Below are 22,288 nucleotides of genomic sequence, written 5' to 3' on the forward strand. Positions count from 1 at the left end.
GAGAGATATCATGAAAATTATGTGGTGTACTTGGTTTATTTAAAGAAGGGAAGACAAGATGAGAGCTCCTAGGAATATCAATGGAGCTAACAAGGGCTGGGTATGGTCATTCTTTGTAGTAGCTGCTATTGGATGGAGAACAGGGCTACCTGTCTGCTGTCCTAGATGTGCTGGGAACAGAGAATGAGCTCGCTTTGAGACATGACTTTCCTCTTAGTTCCAACTGAGTTGGAAGGTTGGCTTCTTTTTCTCCTTCTCCATATTCTGCTCTAGAAAGGCATTTGAAGAACATCTAGAACAAAATCCTCCTATTATGGATGAGGAATCTGAGCTCACAAAGGTAAAATAATTTACACAACTTCTAAATGACAGAGACTGAAATAATTTTCAAGTCTCCCAGATCAGGAGGTTTTTCCTTTACTGCAGACTCTTCTGGATGCAGGCAACAAATCAAACTGTCAGAGGGGGAAAAAAAAACTTATTGGCCCAGAGAAGTAAAGTCCAGGGGCAATTTCAGGTATGGCTGAATTCAAATGCTAAACCCAGTTTGCCAGGAAGACATATTCCACCATCGTTCCTTTCCACCTTTTGTTATTTTGGCTTTTATATCATGTCAAAGATGGCTACTGGCATCTCCAGGCTGAGGTTCCACAACTTAGAAAATCCAGTGGGAAGAGAGTCTCTTTCCTGACTCGAGATTCTGGTTCCCCTGTGTTTCTTCCCTACTTTAAACCAGTCGCTGTGGTTAGAGTTTCTCTCATAGATGACACATGCTCCTGGAGTATAAGACAGTCACACCCTAAGCTCAGAGACTGAAAGGAGAAGAGAGAGTGGCTTCTCAACGGAAAATCAGAATACTGTTACCAAAAGGAGGAGGGAAAAGAATCTGTTTCTATGACAACATCCTTCTAGGCTGTGTGGTCCAGATACATCTGTGACATCAGACACACACCTTGTATTATTCTCAATTGAAAGGAAGGTTAGTTTATTTAATCTTATGAAAGAGGAGAAAATGGTCTTCTTTTCATAGAGAATAGACACCTTGCACAACGTTCACTCTGGAAGGTAATGTCAGGAAGGATCCTGGCAGGCAACAGGGGCTCACTCCAATTCAGATAATCTAAGAGAGTTTAATAAAGAGATATTTACAAAAGCAAAGGGTGTAGGGGAGGTACAGAGATGGTGCAGTACCTGGGGGTAGTAACGTCTGGGCTCCCTGACCCCCGTGGTCCTGAAGGGGCAAGAGGAGGGGGTGATCCCTAAACCAGGAGGCACAGAGGACTGTCTGGAGAGGGCAGCTGGACTGAAGCTGTGACCTTTAGTAAGGATACAGCCTCAAAATGGGAGCTGGGGAAACAACAAATTCCCAAACCGTCCTCTCCTGCCTCCCTCCAATTTTCTGCAGAAGGTCTCTATTGGGTGACCCATCCGGAGGCCAAAAGCAGGAATCTCATCATTGTAGATCATAAGGTCAGCCTCTCAGAACACAATGCTGGACAGACAAGGATCAAGATTGGGTCCAGAGGAGGAACAGACAGTATTCAGTTTCTCAGTTACATTTGCACTCTATTCATGGGCCATGAGATGTCTGACTGTATGCCCTTGTCTAAATTCCTATACTGCAGCATTGCCCGCTAAACATCTATAATTGAAATCCTTTGAAACACGTGGGATTGTGAACATACATGACAACAGCAACAGTGAGGTCCACTGGGGCTTCATTTTGGTTTGGGGTCATAAGACTTGCTCGAGTGTTTGTTCCTTTGTTTGCTAGATTTGTGGCCTTGAAAAAGCCAGATAATCTCTCAGAGACGGAGTTTCCTCATCTTTAATATGAAGATAATATTTCCCTTGCCCATCTGATGGTATTTGTCATTCAATACAAATGAAATATTAGATATAAAAGTGTATGGGGAATGACAAAGTACTAATTTCATATTCATCATTTCAGCCTTTGTATGCGAGCATAGGTAATATAATATGTTTTATTTATGACTATGCAGTTTTGTAATTCTTACATCAGGAAAAGTTCTAAAGTGCATTTGACGTATTCTATATGTGGCAGTATATTTTAACCATGTGAAATTTGAAATGAATTAATGAGAAATTAACCTCCAGTTTACTCCAGGATTGCACTTAGGAAATGATTTACTGTGATTCTGGAAAAATAAAAAAGGTTAATCAAGTTTTCTACCTGACAAGTGAGTCACTCTGCTTATTATCTGTTTATGAGTAGGCAAAAGCACAAAACATCCTTGTGTCCCAGTGAGTTCTGCAAGTCCTTTAAAAACTGTACATTAGCCATGGATCTTCCTGCTAACTCTCCCCTGCAGTTTGCTGAGGATATTTTTCATAATATAACTAGGCTTATCACAATTTATTTCTTCACTGCTGGCTCCTAGGATGATTGCCTAGATTTTCAAACCCCAGACTGGAAGCTGTGGTTTGATACAAACTACTTTGGAGAAAATGGACACACTCCCCTCATCCCCTCTTACCTCCCCCCTTTCTTCTCAACCCCCATCCCTCTATGAATATTCTGGCTCCTAAGACTCTTTTGATCAGATTCCCTTATTGTCCCACTTTCGTGAGAACTCATCAGTGACAGCTTCCAGGGGTGCACTGAGAGTGTACTATGTGTTGAGAACTCTACATCCAATATTTTACTTAATCTCCCCAATATCATATGAAGTAGGTGTTATTATCTCCATTGTACATGAAAGGACTGAAGCTTAGAGAGGCTTACAGCGGAAGAATTTGAATCCAGATGTCTGAGTCCAAAGCCTGTGACCCTAACCACCATACTGTATAGCCTATCTGTTTCCATGTTGTTCTTTCTCTCTTACAGTAAAATCCAATTGATCCTTATAGAAGAATGGGTCTTACTTGGGTCAAGATGCAGAGGGAGTTTTAGTCTTCTCATTTCAGAAGACACTTATGTACCCATTGCAGATACATTGCAGATACTTTTTTGGGAAAGGGACAGCCACTATCCCCTGAGGACCCCATGTTAACAGCTGAGAAGGGAATAGCTGTATTGAGTTGCTGTTCTCTGTTAGTCACCATGAAGTCTAGATTCTAATTATTGTGATATCACGTAAAATTCAAGGCCATCTGCAAGACAAATGGTCAAAAGGCAGAGTACTCAGCTTTGCAATATACTATTGTGGTAAAAATATAACAGAATTTTTTTAAATATAAAAAATGTAGGGGAATGCTCAGTGACTGAGAATCTATATATGGAATTTAATCTATTTTTCCTAAATGACGACTATAAAAGGTTAAGCCCAATGATATAAACTTTACCTTGCTAAATTCCCCCATCGATTTCATGCTGTTCATATTCCATTTCTTTTTACTTCTTAAGCACATTGGAGAAGTATATGAGAAAAAAATGCACACTCATCTTTTTAAATGATATAAGGGATAGTGAACAATAGAAAGAAAAGAAAAACACTCAACTCATTTATTAATTCTTTTAATGAATTTTTGTCAAGTGCTTAATTTTTGCTGGGTTCCAGGAGTACTGGGAAGCTTCTAGTCTAATAGGGGATCCAGGGACAAGCAATGTAATATAGTGAGTATTACAGTAAGAGTTAGGTAAGAAGGGTGAGTGGGCATGACCGCTACTGACTCAGTCTCAGAGGGTCTAGGAAAACATCCAAGAACACTTGCTGTCTCCTCTGAGACCTAACGGCTGAGTCGGCCTCAATCAAGCTGGGGGAGGGTGTTTCAGGCTGAGGTGCAACACAGACAAAAGCCTGGCTCCATTTTAAGGAAATGAAAGTAGTTCAGCATCGTGGGCACTGTGAGGGAGGAAGTGAGGGCAAAAGATAAAGAATGGAAAGAAGCAGAAGCTAAATCTTAGAGAGTCTCTTAGCTCCGTTAAATAATTTGGACTTTTCTATTAAGGTCAATAAGTAGCTATTAAAATTTTTAAGCGAGTGAATGACACGATCAAATTTGTGCTTTAGGAAGATGATTACTCTTGACTCCAGGTCCCAGAGGACACTGGTCTGGGTTGGTGTGCTGGTGCAGTGACACTGACCTTCACCTCTGAGGAAGCTGAGCCCTTGTTTTCCTTGCCTTTGTTGGGCCATAGATGTTGCAATACAACTATGTTTAGACTCTACATACAGAAAACCCATATTCAAATGAAATATCAATTCCTGTAAGGACAAATTTCTGTCTCCCCAGAGTGGAAGATGTCTGTTGTAAACAACCTGCTACCAAAAGGCTGGCTGATCTCCTTAGTCTCCGCTGCTGGCAGGTTGGGCATTCAAGAGCAGCATTAGCTAGATCAGTGGGGACCCATCAAGGCTCTGCCACACGCCCACTCTGTTCTTGCGCCTTTTGTCCAGCACAGGATCATCCTTCCCCACTGGTCGTTGAGAGACCCCTCTGCAGTGGATGTTCCCTGGGGGACAGTAATATCTGCATACTTTGTGCCCATTCCTATAGGCAAATCAACATACCTCTTCCCCAGACTTGCTTTCCCCTAGTTTTCCAGTCCTTTTCCTTCCAGACGCAAGGCCAATCATCCATACAAAATGGGTAACCAAGCTTACTGTTCATCACTTTCTTACTGAGTAATTTCCTATCTCTCCCTTGACTAATGGACAGGTCTAAGATGCAGTTTTTATGTCTTCTCAGGGGATGGACACACACAATTGAGCGATCAGTCACACCTAGTGGCAGCCTGCTTGCCAACAAATCCTCATATTGGCTCTCCTTACATCTACTTTCCCCTTGTCCTGATCTCTGGGATTATTCTCAAACCTTTAAGCTGTGCTTCCAAGGGAGCCCAGGCTAAATGGTTGGCATCAGGGGTGACCCTAGAAATCAAACCATAAGAATGGGATTTTCAAATTAGATTACTAGTGGTAGTTACTATTACCCTGCACTGGGTGCATCAGAGTTGGTTGAATATTCATCCAAGTTGTAAAATTTTAACTGTGACATCACACCAGTGACAGCTATAAAGAAAGTGCCTAAATGTTCTAGATTCATTTTCCCATTCTCACAAGCTGGAAGTGCAATGGGATAAATTACTATGTTGTCACACTTTTCTGAACAAATGGAAGGAAGGCTGTTGGTGATCAGGGGGATAGCTGAATAGGTGCTGTGGGTGCTCAGGTGTATTAGTTCCCTGTGAAATATTTCAGCCTTTCTTCTTTCTGATGATTTGGTAACTGATGGCATTTTCCGCCTTCATTGATTCCATGCTCTAAATCAGTGAAACTCTACCCTGATGTGTACAACTGAATTGCCTCAGTGCTTAAAAAAATCAATGCATGTATGGACTCCATCATTTAAATCAGAATCTCTAAAAGCGGGGCCCAGATATCTGTGTTTTAAAAGCTCCTCACTGGGGCTTCCCTGGTGGCGCAGTGGTTGAGAATCTGCCTGCCAATGCAGGGGACACGGGTTCGAGCCCTGGTCCAGGAAGATCCCACATGCCACGGAGCAACTAAGCCTGTGCACCACAACTACTGAGCCTGTGCTCTAGAGCCCGCACTCTAGAGCCCGCGAGCCACAACTACTGAAGCCTGCGTGCCTAGAGCCCGTGCTCCGCAACAAGAGAAGCCACCGCAATGAGAAGCCCGCGCACCGCAACGAAGAGTAGCCCCCACTCGCCGCAACTAGAGAAAGCCCGCACTCAGCAATGAAGACCCAACGCAGCCAAAAATAAATAAATAAAATCTATTAAAAAAAAAAAAAACCTCCTCACATGGTTGTAATGTGCAGCCAGAGTCGATGACAGCACTTCCAGACCAACAGAGAGGGGAGGGTGGAGGGTGACTTACATTCATTGAGCAAGCACTGCCATTGGCATCTTCCCTTTTTATACATATGCAGTTTCAATAACAGTGATATGGGAAAGAGTAATCAGATTTCTTCTTGAAGGAACATGCCAACAGTTTGGTAGAAATACTTATATTTTATGCTTGGGGTAAAAGGTGAGTCCTCCTGAGGGCATGTTCAAAACAAAACTGTTTCCAAAAATCGCAGGCATATGACAAGGAGAGGAATTGGATGGCCTTTGTGGGACTGGGAAAGAGAATGTAAAGAGGGATAGGAAAGAATAAAGCACAAAGTAGCCTGCTGTGAGCCTCCAGATCTTCCACGACTCAACTCCCAGTGCTTGGGGTTGGGACACCTTGTTGACATAGTAAGTGTTAAGGTTTCTGCCCAGGTGACATGGTCGGTATGAAAACAGGAGCTGGATGGTCAGGAATGTCTCTCCCAAGGTCTATGTCTCAATGTGATAATAGCTAATATTCACTGAGAGTAATTGTAGACATTCAGGAGTTGCAAAAAGAAGTTGAAAGATGCTGTCTGTTCTATTGTGACAGAAAAGAACCTGCTGATGTCAGGAGATCACCTTGGTGATGGGCTCACGGCTAGCACTACACTTATGGGGCTCCACAGAGAGCCAGTGGGACCAAAAATGCCCCTCCAGGGTGCTACGCTCTTGAGAGTAATCATGAACCAGCACTTCCCAAAGGGTGTTCTGTGGAACTGGCGTTCTATGGATGTTAAATGAAAAAAATGTACAAGGGTTTCGTGGTCAAAGATGTTGGGCAGAAGAGCTAAATGAAAGGTCTTCCAAAGCCTTTAGTTTGCTAAGTGAGCCTGGTGAGGGTCCAACAGGGGAAACAAGACTGCAGCTCTCCTGCACGTTCTCATGAAATACCTCAAAGACCCCAGTTCCCTGAGAGTCATTTTGGGAAACATTCCTACAGGCCTGTGTATGAATGACTGATGACAAATAGATGTTTTGGCAAGAAATGAACAGAGACAAAAAGATATAAGTACACGCACTTATACATTGTAAATTTGCCTTCTTTTTAAATCAGAAACAAAAGTAAGTTGTTTTTCCTTTTTCTAGAAATAAGCCTTCATCAAAACAAACTGTTAGGCCACAGGAACTCACTGGGCGTTTCCGTTACCGGTGTCTCGCCACAGGAGCTATCTATTGAAGACAATGTCTGGAAGCTTCTACTTTGTCATTGTTGGTCACCATGATAATCCAGTTTTTGAAATGGAGATTTTGCCAGCTGGAAAAGCAGAATCCAAAGATGATCACCGCCATCCCTACGAACCAGTTCATAGCTCACACTGCTATCGACCTCATAGATAGAACATGTGGCTGTCAAACAACATGTACCTGAAGACGGGGGACAAGTTCAGTGAGTGGTTTGTTTCAGCATTCGTCACTGCGGGTCATATGCGATTTATTATGCTGCATGACGTCAGGCAAGAAGACGGAATAAAGAACTTCTTTACTGATGTCTATGATTTATATATAAAATTTGAAATGAATCCATTTTATGAACCCAATTCTCCTACTTGATCAAGCGCATTTGACAGAAAAGTTCAGTTTCTTGGGAAGAAACACCTTTTACCCTGAATGCAAAAAATTCGGAAGTCAACAGTGTCACTACAATAGGGTATACTCAGGAATGTGTACATTGTAAGTAACTTGATTAAACAACCTGGAAAAGTTTTAGTTGTAGTCTCAATTTATCTAAACCTAATGAAATTGCTTTTATATTTAAAAATAGTATATTCAGTTTCTTACGATTATCAACAGATTGATATTTGCTTGTGAACAGTATTATTTATGAAGAGTTCTTTATCGGTAATCTTGAAATATTTTTATTTTAAAAATTGAGAATAAGCTTTTGACTTTCCTCATTCAGATAGCTTGATCTTGTAACAATCCAGAACCAAATGTCATTGTCAAGATTTGGTAGACAGATTTAAAACCAAAAGCTTCTGCAGTAGGGAATGAAGTTGATAGCATATACATGGGCTCATCTATACATCTGAGATGTTATGAAAACCTATAGGTAGTATACATAGAAATAGTATATGTACACTAAGAAGCCAAGAAGCCAGAGCAGACAGCTTTGCAGTGCCAAATGCCACAGGCCTGCCCCTGTCAGAGACTGGGAACGGTGATCCTCCTGTAATCCTAGAATCCTGGATCCATGTTTGTAGAGTGGGAGGCTAGGACCAAAGTGACAGGTTATGTTCTTATGTTTCCTTTCCCTCAGACAGTAAACTAAAGATTAAGTGAACCCGTTGATAGCTGTACTAGTAAAAAGTTGTAAGGCAGTTTTAGAATTGTAAACAAAGAAAAGCTTGCATCACATTAACCCTTGCGCTCTTGGCTGTTCAGGCTGTATACCGGAGGGGGCGGGAGTGGCTTCTTTTGTACTGTAACAGCCTGGGATCTTACAGTAAACCAGTAAATGTCCACTGAAAAGCAAGTAATATAACGGTATTTTCTATGCTAATTGCGAGCACTTGAAGAATTTTGTTCCATTCTGAATAAACTGAGCAAGTAATTCTAAGTTTGGTCTTGTATCGTTGTGTGAAGTTGTTAGCATAATTTTTTACCATATTTATTTGATATCCTAAATAAAGATGTTTGTCCAAGAAAACAAAAAACAAAAAACAAGCTGTCAGCCTGCACGAGGCATTGTATATTCCACGGATGTTTATCCCCCATTGGTTGTACATGATGTAATGGCTCTGCATAGTTATTTCACTGACTCCTTGAACCTGCAATTCCCTGTTGAGAGTTGAAGTAATATATGTGAGAACAGTAGGGAGCCCGAAAGTAAAGAATTCATCCCGCTGAATTTTCTCCTATCGTACGTTCACGATGTGACGCCACAAGTCGACCACAAACCAAGAAACAGTTCACATTTATTAGGGAGAGGTTAGAAACAGCTTGTGCTCTGGGTCAAGTTACCTTTACTGAAGTGGAGAGAGTGTGATGATGTAGCTTTGGAGTGGGAGGCAAGAGACCTGAATTCTTGTCCCAGTGATACATACTCTTGCTATGTGACCTTGGCCAAATGCCTAGTTGTCTCATCTGTAGAGTGGGGCTTAGATGCTCTTGCAGGTCTCTTCCAGTTTGAATCTATGTGTATCTGGATAACTGCACGATAATAAATGTAAGCCATTCCAAAGTGACTGGAGAAAACCTTGGAGAACTTAGAATGTACAAAAAGGGCCCTCCTTAGGAAAGACCCCTTCTTAAGAACGAGGCTCCAGAATTTTTACAGCCGTTATTCTCTGTGGGCCTGGGGGTAGAGATAGCGAGATGCCTAGTTTGAGAAAGCTTTACTCATTCCTAGGGGTCCTTTTCTTACTCTGTTGAAGGCTACACGATGCTGGGAAAAGGCCGAGGGGTCCAGGCCCTGAGTCTCCACGCGATGTTGCTATCCAGCTCTGGCCCTTCACGTGAGTGTCCAGCCATGACGCTCCTGCGCTCAGCTGTGGTGGCCAGGGCTGTGCGTCTCCATGCCTGCTTAGTCCTCTCTTGCACCCTTGCAGCTGTCCCTGACTTGAAGTTTATATTGATACCTTCTTTCCCTCTGCCCTTTACGTCCTCGTGGATTACTGGGGTTCTCAAGGTGGAGCAAATATTTTTCTGAGGGTTGTGACGAGCTCAGTCTATACAAGACCAACAATCTCTGTCCCATCGCCCAGGAATGGTCAGCATAACTTTCCTTAGAAGTAGTAAGACAACAATATGTTTGAAGTTTCCTATGCTGTCATATTAAATTCTCAATGATTCACCTAATTTTGTCTCCCTGTTAGAATTTCTGATGTCTGAATTGGAAGGTTGGCGTGGCCAGGATGTATATAACTTGAACAAAGCTCTCCATGTGATTCTAGCGTTCTCTCCATCTCTCCACTCCCCCAGCCCAAACATGAGGCGTCTCTCCTTCTTTGGTCCTTTAGCTCTAAACATAGAGAAGCAGGACATTTTTGTTGACCTTAGCAGTGTTTGAAAGGTTCATTTCATTTGCGGCTTTAGACTTCCTGTGTGAAATTATGGGAAGAACTGTAACAGAACACATTTTTGTTCCTGTGACCTTTTACCCATTTTAGGTATATCCTTCTAAAATGTCTCTCTCATAATACTGCCCCCTCCATAATTCAAGCCCCTGGACAACTGGTAGAACCTCCAGCATGGTCTTTCCTGCGTCTTCTCATCCATTCTTCATACAGCAGCTAGAGGGATCTTCTAAGAAGTCTGATCAGAACTTATCCCACTGAAAACTCTCTTGGCTTCTACTGCTCTTAGGATAGATTCTAAAACTCATAACATGGTCCACAAGAGCTTTGTGGTCTGACACGGTCCTAACGATATATCAGACCTCAACTCTGGCCACTTACCCCCTTTCCTTAAGCTTCCATCACACCGGCCTCCTGCTTTTTGCCTTGCTCCTTCCTGCGTCAGGGAAATTGCTGGTCCTTCAGCCTGGGACCATCTTTGCTCCATTTCTTCATGTTCCCAGTTATAAATCATCATGTAGGCGGATAAGGATGCCACTTTCTTAGGTTGCGGAGTCTATGATTATTAACTTAGAACCCTATCTGCAACTTTAGTTATGAGTAGTGTGTGTATAAAAGTTAAAATATCTTTATTTTTTTCACATGGGAAGCCGATTTTTTGGCACTGTTAATTGAATGGCCATCCCTCCTGTACTACGCAATGCCATTTTTCCCATATTTCTTAATTCTGGTGTGCACCTAAGTCTGTATCTACACCCTCTCCTCTTTTATTGAACTTTTGTGCCTATTTCTATACCATCACCACACTGCGTTAATTACCATATAGCTTTATAATAAATCTTTATAACTGGTAAGGAGATTCTCCCCCTCCTGACTAATTGTTCTTCAAGAATTTTTTTATTCTTGGCCCATTACACTTCCATTGGGCCTTTTGGACCAATTTATCAAGTTCTGTGAGGAGACCCTGTTGAAATGTTCGTTAGAATTGCATTGAATTTTACAGGTAAATTTTGGGACATTTTACATATTTATGACTTCTCTTCCAGGAAGTTAGCATATGTTTCTATTTTGTGTAAATCTTCTTTTATGGCTTTCAATAAAGTTTTATAATATTCTCCATAAAGATCTTAGACATCTATATTAGATTTATTGCTAGGTCACTTCTAGATTTTATCACAAGTTTTTGATACTGCAAATGGCATTTTTAAAAATTTATCCTTTCATTGGTTGTGGTTTGTGGTTGAGGCACAAGAATGAATTCATTTTTCATAAGGTAATCTAGTATCTAGCAACTTTGATGAAGTCTCTTAGTAGCTCTAGTTTTTGCCTTTAAATTCCTTTAGTTTCCTATGTAGAAATTAATATTTTGCTCACAAATAATGACAATTTGATTTTTCTTTACCTATCATTTTAACTTTTATCTATTTTCATATATTATTCTGCTAACTAGGTCTTTCATAATAATGTTGATTAAAACTGGCATAACAGACATCCTTGTCAGATTTCACTATTAAGTGTAATATTTGCTCTTGGCTTTCTTTGTGATTTCCTTTCTTGGGTTAAAAAATTTGTTATGGGCTTCCCTGGTGGCGCAGTGGTTGAGAATCTGCCTGCCAATGCAGGGGACACGGGTTCGAGCCCTGGTCTGGGAAGATCCCACATGCCGCGGTGCAACTGGGCCCGTGAGCCACAATTACTGAGCCTGCACGTCTGGAGCCTGTGCTCCACAACAAGAGAGGCCGCGATAGTGAGAGGCCAGCGCACCGCGATGAAGAGTGGCCCCCGCCTGCCACAACTAGAGAAAGCCCTCGCACAGAAACGAAGACCCAACACAGCCATAAATAAATAAATAAAATTAAAAAAATAAAATAATTTGTTATAAGTTCCTATTATAAATTAGTATTAGCATTAATAATTAGTATTAGCATTATGAATGCTTTCTCTGAATTTGCAGAGATTACCATATGGCATAAAATGAGATGGAATATTTTCCCTCTTTCTCTATTTTCTAGACCAGTTTGTATAAGATAAGAATTATTTGTTTTTTGAGGAACTGTTGGAACTTGCCTATAACATCATCTGGACCTATGCTTGTTTTCTCATTCCTTATTTATTTCTCACTTCTGCAGATTTTCTTTCTATCATGTGAAATTGGGAAGCACACTTTTTAAAATTTTCTATATATTATGTATAGTATCCTGAATTTCTACATGTTATGCAAGTTTTTGTATTAACGTGGTCCACCAGCTTTCTAAAATCAGAAGTCTTGGATTAGTCCTTTAAAAAATTTTTTTGCTGGGCTTCCCTGGTGGTGCAGTGGTTAAGAATCCGCCTGCCACTGCACGGGACACGGGTTCGAGCCCTGATCCGGGAAGATCCCACATGCCACGGAACAACTAAGCCTGCGTGCCACACAACTAAAGCCTGCGCACTGCACAACTACTGAAGCTTGCACGCCTAGAGCCCGTGCTCCGCAACAAGAGAAGCCACTGCAATGAGAAGCCCGCGCACCGCAACAAAGACACGGCAACCAGAGAAAAGCCTGCGCGCAGCAACGAAGACCCAACGCAGCCAAAAATAAATAAATAAAATAAAATAAATATATTAAAAAAAAATTTTGTTTTGCTTACTATTGTAAAATGAGGTCTCTATTTTATTATCTATTCTTGCTAGTTAATACTGGTATATAGGAGGCATATTTGCATTCAGTTCTAATCACTTTGCTAAGCTCTTTAAAATGTATCCAGCATATTATCAGAGTCAACAGTCTGTGACTGCAAAATAATATTTTATTTCCTTTGGTATTCAAGATACAAAGAGTACTAGGCCTATCGCATGGACTACCAGAAATCTATTTTTCTCCAGGGTTTCACTTTGCAACTGATTTTGGAGAAGCTCTAAGGAATGTATCTGCATAAATGGTTCTCTGTTGGTGGACTCATCCACTTGTTCCTGCAGCCCATGCTCTGAACCACTGCTTCTCCAAAGCCAGGTAGAGCCCCTCTCACCACCTCACAGAGCATTCCACATCCTTACCAGATTCCTCCAAGCTTGGACGTGATCCCCTCTCATAATTCCCAAAGTATTTCACAAAACTTATTTGTGAGCACCTAGAGGAGATGATCAAGTGACTTATAACGGAAAGAAAATTTGTCTGTCGTCAGATTTTCAAAAACAACGCTCCAGAAGAAAATGAAACAATATATTTAAGACACTCAAAGAAAAAGAATGTGCTCTAAAGGTTGTATAACCTGCCAAATTGACTTTCAATATCAAAAGCTCTAAACTTAGTATCAACATCTAAATATTCAGGGAATATTTTTCCCTTAACCCTTTCCTGAATCTACCAGAGATCAACCTTCAGACACACAACATGTCTAGGACTTTATCATAAATACTGGTATATAGTTACTTATAGAACTAAGTTGAAATGAGAGTAAAAAGACAAGATTATAGTGTGTAATAGTTATATGTTCTGGTGATGTAATCACAGTCTAACTAAAAAATGCCTGGGGAGAGCATGACAAAAAAGCTTTTAATTGTTTTCATAATCCTTTGATGGATAGTATTGATATCAGTATTATGGGACAAACACTGTGTATGACATAGGATAAAACAAATTAGTAATTATGACCTATTCTAATTCTATTATCCCCTGTGTTCTAGAGAACCAGGATTCTCAGTATGGAAAAAAGAAGAGACAGATGTAAGCTAGAAGAGGGTAAGTAAAAACTCAGTTGTCCTGAATTTGAATTGAATGAGTGTATATTAGTAGAATTCAAATTTATATTTATGAATATATATGTATGTATATATATTTAAGGAGCTCTCATTTCGAGATCACAGTCTGGGTGCAAAGGATGCTCAGTGTCAATGGGCTGGTCCTAAATCTGCCCACTGAAAATTTCTGGAAACAAGGACACAACCCAGTAGCACTGAGCCTCCATAACACCCACAATATGATTTGAAATGGGGGTTTCTTAGACATGTGACTAATTTCAGGACAGTGGCAGGAAATACACAAGATGATCCTGGACCATGTTCTTAGCCCATAAGGGTCACGTTAAAAGGAACCAACTTGAAGAAGCTCCTCAAGGCCAAATATGGGGTTATTTGAGTTTTAACAAAGATATTAACTACAGTAGATTAGTACATATCAAATGTGCTCAAATATATGAGTTTTTAGGGTTATCATACTTAGAGAAGGATTTGGGAAACCAACTTATTATCTTGAAAACTAATCAAGGGGAAAGCATCAAGCACTCATCCTATCTTTCCTATATGAATTGTATCTCTGTATCTAAATAGTAGATCAGGAGAAGTGACTCTTCAAAGGAAGATTCCAGTCAATAAATTAAGAAGAAGTGAAATTCCCCCTTTGCAGCCCCTACTTAATTCACTGATCTAGGCATTGATCAGGAATAGCTGCTAATTTCACAAAAAGAGAAGAAACCAGACAATCTGTGTCGCCTGATGAAAGAACACAATACCCCTATAATCTTGCCAAAACAAGCAAACAAACAAACCCGAATCTGACGCAATTATCAATTTATAGGAAATACAGAGGACAGAAGAACATCTTCAACTACACCATGATGATATAATCATCTTATGGGAATCTCTACAGGTCAAACAACCTAGATTCTTCAACAAATGCTTTACAAGGGATAAAGTGGGAATTGGAGAGAAACATTAGATTAAAAGACAAATCTAAAAATAGAAAAAAAATAAACTATAGCATTTATGGCTGCAAGATTGGGTGAAAAAAAAATGATCTCTTAAAAAAGGAAAGTGATTACAATAAAAATCAAGAGAGTGGTTACTTTTAGGGAAGAGGGATCCAGTATGTAAGGGCTTCTGAGGTAGCTGACAAAGTTCTATTTCTTGACTTGGCAGTGGTTACAAGAGTATTTGCCTTTTAATAATTCATTAAAGTATAATTTTGTATCATGGAGTTTTTTGTATCTAAGTTTTCATTTTACAATGAAAAAAAATTTTTTTATCTTTATTGGTTGCTTAGGGGATAAGCTTTCAAAATATGACTAAGTGTTCCTAAAACTCATTACTTTGGGGGATCACAAGCCAAAATCTAACCTTTGCATTCCTGTCTAGCACCTGCTGGGTTTCAGGGGAGCAAACTAGTTCAAATCCAACGCGGCCAAATACATAGTAAGGCTCTTTAACCTTCTCCCCACCCTTTCACATCAATAAGACCCTTCCCCAGTCTATTCATTCATCCCTATCCCCAGAATGACTGTCAGTGGAAACATCAGTTTCCTTTCATAAACTCTCTCACCTCTACTCACAGGGTGCAACCTGACCTCAGGGCAGCAAAGGAATTATAATGACTGTTAGTATATTTCTCAGAGTCTGGGTTATTCAATAAAATAACACCACATGGGGGATGCCACCGTTTGAGTCCAGTTATACAGTTAGAGAAAAATCTTTTTTTTTCTAAAGATTTTTTTGATGTGGACCACTATTAAAGTCTTTGTTTAATTTGTCACAATGTTGCTTCTGTTTTATGTTTCAGTTTTTTGGCCTCGAGGCATGTGAGATCTTAGCTCTCCAACCGGGGATCGAACCTGCACCCCCTACATTGGAAATCAAAGTCTTAACCATTGGACCACCAGGGAAGTCTCAAAAAATCATTTCTTTAGCTGTTCAAAGCATACCCTGTTTAAGGCTGACCTTAATTCATGTCATAAGCAAAGCATTGTCATTTTATTCTGAAATATAATTGAGGTGTATGATGCACTGTTTTCTCCTTTAAAATGAGCTACCTTGCTGTGGTTTTTATTCTCAAATCTTCTCTTAGGGTTTTTTCAAAACAAAGGAAATCTCAACTTCTAGAAATGGAAAAACCAACCACTTTCAAAAGATAGTTTTCCCATCTATCTCTGTTGCTGCAAACCAGATCAAATCAAAAAGTTTTATCTTTATTAGGCACTTGTTTTAATGAATTCCTGTCATTGATTTTTTTTAAAATCCCTTCATTTAACCCTTGGTTTCTTCTAGAAATCTTATAACCTCTTCTAATTCTTCCCATGAAGTAATGACACTTCAAAGACATTAAGGCGTTCTATAGGAAGAATTAGTCCCATTTATTTGTTCTCACTCTTATTATTGTGTGTAACAGACACCACAAGCTGGCCACCTAAATCCATTCTGTCCTCCTTCCTGGACCCATGGCTGGAGTAGATTTCCCGATTTCCTTCTCAGTTGTTTTATGTGACTCAGTTCTCACCATTGGAATGTGAACAGAAATAATATGTACCCCTCCAGGGCTAGCTCATTAAAACCCCCCTCTCATGCTCCTCCGTGTGCTTTCCTCTTTCTGGTTGGCTGGGAAGGTGACCATAGGAAACCTTGGTGGCCATGTGTGGAAAACGACAGACTCACCATCACACCTGGATCCCTGAGAAACTATGCCACTGCTGCCGCTGACTTAAACTCCCTCAGTGAGAGAGGAACACATTTTTATTTAACCCACTGAACTTTAAGGGTTTATTTGTTTACCATACTCCCTAATCAATTTCCTGACGTCATTACCTGAAAGTAAGCGCCATAATAAACACCTAAAATGTATGGAATTAGCTGAGTGTTCAGAACGAAGGAAGGAAGAAAATGGGTATCAAAGACTGGAAAGCTAGAGCCCCGTGTTATCCATGGGGGAAAAACTTAATAAAATTATCATCTATGATAACTTGGAAGGCAGACCAAGAGCCTATTAAGCCTGTAGCTCAAGGGAAAGCAACTGGAAAAAGAAAGAATAGTATTGTCTGTTGGCTCCTATTTATCACTTTTAGCAAAGTATTACAAGAAAAAGATGAACTCAGGCAAAAATTTTCTAGTTTGACAGCTGAAGTGGAACTAAATAAAAAGACTTTTAAACTAGGGCTGGGAAAACTGATGGTTTCTGTACCTCAAATACTAGAAGATAAGATTTGTATGTCATAAAAAAAGGGGGGAGACCCAGGCCAGTGGCAAAGATAATATCAAGGATGTTGCCTTACCACCTAAGACGATTGTTTCAGAGGTCAATGTAGATTTCATGAGGGCAAAGTGGATGGGCTGAGCAAAAAAAAAAACAAAAAAAAAAACAGACTTTAGAACAGATCTAGAAAAGAATTCGGAGCTTATTTACTTCTACATGAAACTGACTGGAAGCAAGTAGGTCAGAAGCCTGTCATGTTTTTGAGCAAACTGTATTACCCAGAAACTACAAGCTTGTGTCTGTAAAATTACTCTCATACAGCAGCAGAAAGTAGGCTTTGAAAGATGTACAGCTTATAACCTACTCCCCGATATCCACCCCATAGGTGACCATGAGCATAGTGGACAAGAATATTCTCCAGGCGGGCAAAAACTAGGGCCGCCAAGAACAAGGACGAGAAACCTCCTTGCAAAGGACAGACGCAGAGTCTAAAAGACATTTCCTTCTAAGGGTTGGGGTTCTTCATAATACCTCCCCCTCAAACAGGATTCCATCATTGCTGTGGACCAGCTGTGGACCATCATTGCTGTGGACTGCTTTGAGGGCTTTTACTATGGTTATCCTGTCCACTTTTGTATGTTAAGTGAGCAGATAGAGCACAGGTAACTTATCTCTTGGTACAGAGGGTGCCTGACCTTGAGGAACCATATCTGGATCTGAAGGAGTGGTCTGAGCATCACCCGGAGGTCCTAGACTTTGAGACAGATATAATAACTGGATGAAATTTTGGGTTTTCTCCCCTAAAGAGTATGCATGTTTTATGTAAGGGATGATGGTGACCAAAAGGGCTTAATTGTGATAGAGATTGCTAGAGGTCTACCAAAATCCATTCTCCCAGGACTTCCCTGGTGGCGAAGTGGTTAAGAGTCCGCCTGCCAATGCGGCGGACACGGGTTCGAGCCCTGGTCTGGGAGGATCTCACATGCTGCGGAGCAGCTGAGCCCCTGCGCCACAACTACTGAGCCTGAGCTCTGGAGCCCACGAGCCACAACTGCTGAGCCCGCGTGCCACAACTACTGAAGCCCGTGTGCCTAGAGCCCGTGCTCCGCAACAAGAGAAGCCACCACAATGAGAAACCTGCGCACCGCAATGAAGAGTAGTCCCTGCTCGCTGCAACTAGAGAAGAGAGCCCCTGTGCAGCAATGAAGACCCAATGCAGCCAAAAATAAAATAAATAAATAAATTTATGAAAAAAAAAAAAATCCATTCTCCCCTTCTTTCCGGGCACACAGCTAGACTTCACTTCTCAACAACCCCAGAAGAGAAGTGACTAAGTTCTCTTCAGTGGAATATTATTAAAGTAATACATGTCACTTCCAAGCATGGGCCATAAAGGCCTCTCACACTTGTCCCTCTATGCCCTTTCTCCCTACTGGCTGAGTGACATGGCAAGGTTTTGGATGACTCCCAGATGTCACATGTTGAAGTTGGCAGGGCCACTGTCAACCTGGATTCTTAAATAGCTGTGTGGAAGAGAGGTGCCATCCACTCAAATGCTATCATAGTGGCTTTTTGATTTTTAAGCTACCGAAATTTGGATTTTATTTTAACTACAGCCTAACATTCTCTAACACATCATGCTAAAAAGTAGTAATGTCTATTTTTGCACAATTTGTCAATTTTTCCAAGAAAGGCTATAGTTGATCCATTGAATCCAAGACCTTTACACTGTCCCTCATCACCATCCATCCCCTCAGGACGAGATTAGATTGCATGGTCTCTTTTTATTTCTTATGATTCCCTTGAATAATCCACTCTGAATCTCTTCTCTCTCTCTCCCACCACTGTTCTCTCTCTCTCTCTCTTTCTCCTTATCCCCTGCTCTGCTTACACCCAACTCTCTACCTACTCCCATACTCACAAACTTTAAATTCATGACTGCTGAAGTAAAATAGGTCCGCAGTGGTGCCCAGCAATCTCATTACATTTCCATAGTTCATTCGCTCATCCAGTCTCCTACAGAACTAGTTCATATTTTCTTCTCCCTTCACAAATCGCCAGTTCCTCGACCCTCCTCCTCACTCTCAGCTGAGGAGTTTGAATTCTGTTTCGGTAAGAAAGCAGAAGCAATCAGGGAAGAATTTCCTCTAGCTCCCACCAGGCCTCTACTGCCTACCTTCATCTGTTCTCATGTAATTGGTCTTCCCTCCTGAGTGAATTGTCTGTGCTCCTTTCTAAAGCCAAAACCTTCATATGTGCACTGGGCACCATTTCCTCTTATCTACTCAAGGGTCTTACTCCAAACAACTCTCTCCTTTCTCTCCTGCTCATCATATTTTCCCTCTAAACTGGATCTTTCCCATCAACACACAAAACATGCTGCAATATATCTCATTTTAGAAAACAAAAAACTTGACTCCACACCCTCTTTCAACTATTATCTCATTTCTTTGCTAGTTTTTATATATCTTTGAAAAAAAAACTGTCTATATTCACTCTTTCTCTAATTTCATTCTCTCTTGAACCCACTCCAAACAGGGTTTCTTCCTCACCATTTCACTGAAGCAGCTGATATCATGATCTTTGATGACCTTCATGTTGCCAAACCCAATGGTCAATTATTAATCTACATGTTACTCAACCTGTTAGCAGCATTTAATACAGTCTATCATTCCTCTTTGAAATACTTGATTCTCTTGGATTCCAGGGACCCTTCTCTCTTGGTTCTTTGCCCCCCTGACTGGTTACTTTTCCGTCTCCCCAGCCTCTAATGTTGGAATGCCTCAGGCTCAGTATCTTATGTTTACTCTTTCCTATGTACACTCATTCTCTAGAGGATCTTGTCAAGTTTCATAGCTTTTGAGACCATATCTATGCAGGCAGATCCCAAATTTCTATTTCTAAGCTAGATGTTTCCCTTTAACCCCAGGCTTGTATATCCAACTGCCCTCCTGACATCTTCACTTGGGTATCAAAATTAACTTTCCCAAAAATCAAACTCATGATTATCCTTAAGCCTGCTCAATAAAAGTAGCTCCATATTTGAGTTGCTTAAGCCAAAACCTTCATCCTCCTTGTCTATTCTCTTTCTCTAACACTCTACAACCAGTGCATCAGCATAATCTCTTGCCTCTACCTCAAACTATATCCAGAATCTGACACCTTCTCACCACCTCCATCACCATCATCTCTCACTGGATTACTAAGATAGTATCCTGTGGTCAAAACTGCTTATTTCCTCCCAATATCTCTATTCCCTCCTTCTATACTGATAGAATTTTTAACTGAGTACCTGGTCTTCCAGAATTTAGATTTCCTAACATTTTTTGCAGCTTGGTGTAGCCAAGGGGATGTAAGCAGAAATGTCTGTGGAACTTCTAGGAACCTTCCTTAAGAGATAGTCGTAAGGTACCTTTTGTAGCTTCCTCGTCATCTTTTTCTCATCCTGCTTCCTGCTGCACAGATAACTCTTTAACCCACAGATAGGTGGCAGCCTTAAGTTTACTCTTTCCTCTCAGCACTCACGCCCTAGGTAAGTCCTTAGAGCAATGAGTTGGAAGGTTCTTGAATCCCTGAGGACTTGGTAAATGAAGCTGCCACCTGCCTCTAGATTCACACCTCTGAACTTATGAATGAGAGAGAAACCAGCTTCTACGTAAAGCTTCTCTTATTTGGAGAACCCTGTCCCTGCTGATCTTCATTCAAGACAATATGCCTTCTGATTTTTTCCCTGCTTCTGCTCCTTTATACACTATTCTCCCACAGCATCAGCCAGAATAATACCAGGTTGGCTCATGCTACTCTTGTGATCAAAGCATTCCAGGGGCTTCCCATGCTACTCCCATCATGGTCTCATCAAAGCCCTCACTAGACCTGTCTGCACTTCCATGTCCTGCCCCCCTTGCTCCTCCTCTGCCCTCATCTCCATCCACTCTTCTCCCCGCTTGTTTTATTCCAGACACAATGGCCGCTCGCTGACTCACAAGCACACTGCTGGCGAAGGGCTGTGCACTCTTTTCCTCACCCCTTGTTATCTCGTGGTTCACTCTTTCTCAATTTCCTCAAGACTTTACTCAGATGTCACCTTATCAATCAGGCTTTTTCTGACTTCCTGATCTAAACCTTTACCACAAACACCAGGACATTTCCCATAAAAGTTGGGGTTTTCAGCTTCTTTAGAAAATGCAACTGCTCTGACAATACTGGGCCCAATTCTCACAGGGCAGCAATGGACTTGAGACAGGAATAGCTTCAAGGTGGGTCTTTGGAGAGCTTCAGTTATTCTTCCCATATAATTTCCATCTGTACTTTGTCCCCCCCCACTTTGACATGAACAAAGGATGCTGTGTTTATTTTATGTAAACTCCCATGCCAACTTAGCTTCGAGCACCAGCACCCTTGACTCCATCCCATCCCCAGCCCCAGCTAGATGGTCATCCTTCTAAATATAAAGTCTAAAGTAGCTGCTGGCCAGAAATTGGGAGGCATAAGCATCTATAGTTCACTTTCCCCACCACCCCCCCACCAACTCCCTGTTGTCATGTATCCCCCTACTTCACAAATTCATAATTTTGTCTGGTTGCTCAAGACATGCTGGCTTAAAGTATTTAGTTCTCCCAAATTTATAGGGGAAAAGGCAAAGATTAAGAAGCTTTTTGAGACCCAAAAGATTGACCCTTTAAGAGTGGAACTCAAGAGACAATCATTGCATACAACTTTTTATACCTGATGCTCTTAAGCCCGAATTCTGTCTACCAGATTATTTTACAAAGCCTTATGGCTCAGTCTTGGAGAGTTGTTTGATTTGGTTCCCAGCACGAGTCTGTTTTCTTTTTAAATGTCAAAACAGGCCAACCAGGCTTTGAACATGTGCAGAGATCATTGCAAACAGATTAATCTTTCCTAGTAAGGGATCTAGCCTTGTGTGAAAGAACAATTTCAAACAACTAAAAGGTGAATTGCATTACTGAGCTGGTGAATGCTGTATTTAGAAGTTACTAAAGACAATTGCTAGTTCAAGTGAAGTTCAAATTCCTCAAAGTGAATAACTTCTAATAAGTTTAGGTAGAGCTTGGTAGTGCCCTGTTACATACTTATATCAAGTTTGTATTAAAGAAAAGTGTTGGTGTTTCCATGTTAATTTTACCATGTCTTTATAAATGTTTTCAAAATCAAATTTTTGGAAAATGGTAATCAAAACTACTTTGAATGCAGCTCATGGACTTTTCTTTTTCTTTGTTCAGGATTAAGAATTATCATAAAATAATTTCATTCATTCATTCATCAAAAATCATGCAACAAATATTTATCTAGAAATGCTAGTCACTGTTCTAGGCACTAAATTTAGAGTAGTGGACAAAAGAGCCAAGTCCCCAGTCTCATGGAGTTTACAGTCTTGTGGGATAGAGGGTGTGGGGAGAGAGAGTAAACAAGTAAATGTATAAAACATCAGGTTACAAAGAAAAGTGCCAGCAAAGCAGGCAGGGATGGAGTTTTATGCACATTTACATCACCAGCATTTGGAGCTTT

General features: G+C 40.8%; 1 pseudogene; it reads left to right on the forward strand.

Annotated features, from left to right (window-relative positions):
- Positions 1-6,941: 6,941 nt before the first annotated feature.
- On the forward strand, positions 6,942-7,414 carry LOC133084733 (trafficking protein particle complex subunit 2-like; annotated as a pseudogene).
- Positions 7,415-22,288: the final 14,874 nt, after the last annotated feature.

Source organism: Eubalaena glacialis, chromosome 2, assembly GCF_028564815.1.
Source record: "Eubalaena glacialis isolate mEubGla1 chromosome 2, mEubGla1.1.hap2.+ XY, whole genome shotgun sequence".
NCBI lineage: Eukaryota > Metazoa > Chordata > Mammalia > Artiodactyla > Balaenidae > Eubalaena > Eubalaena glacialis.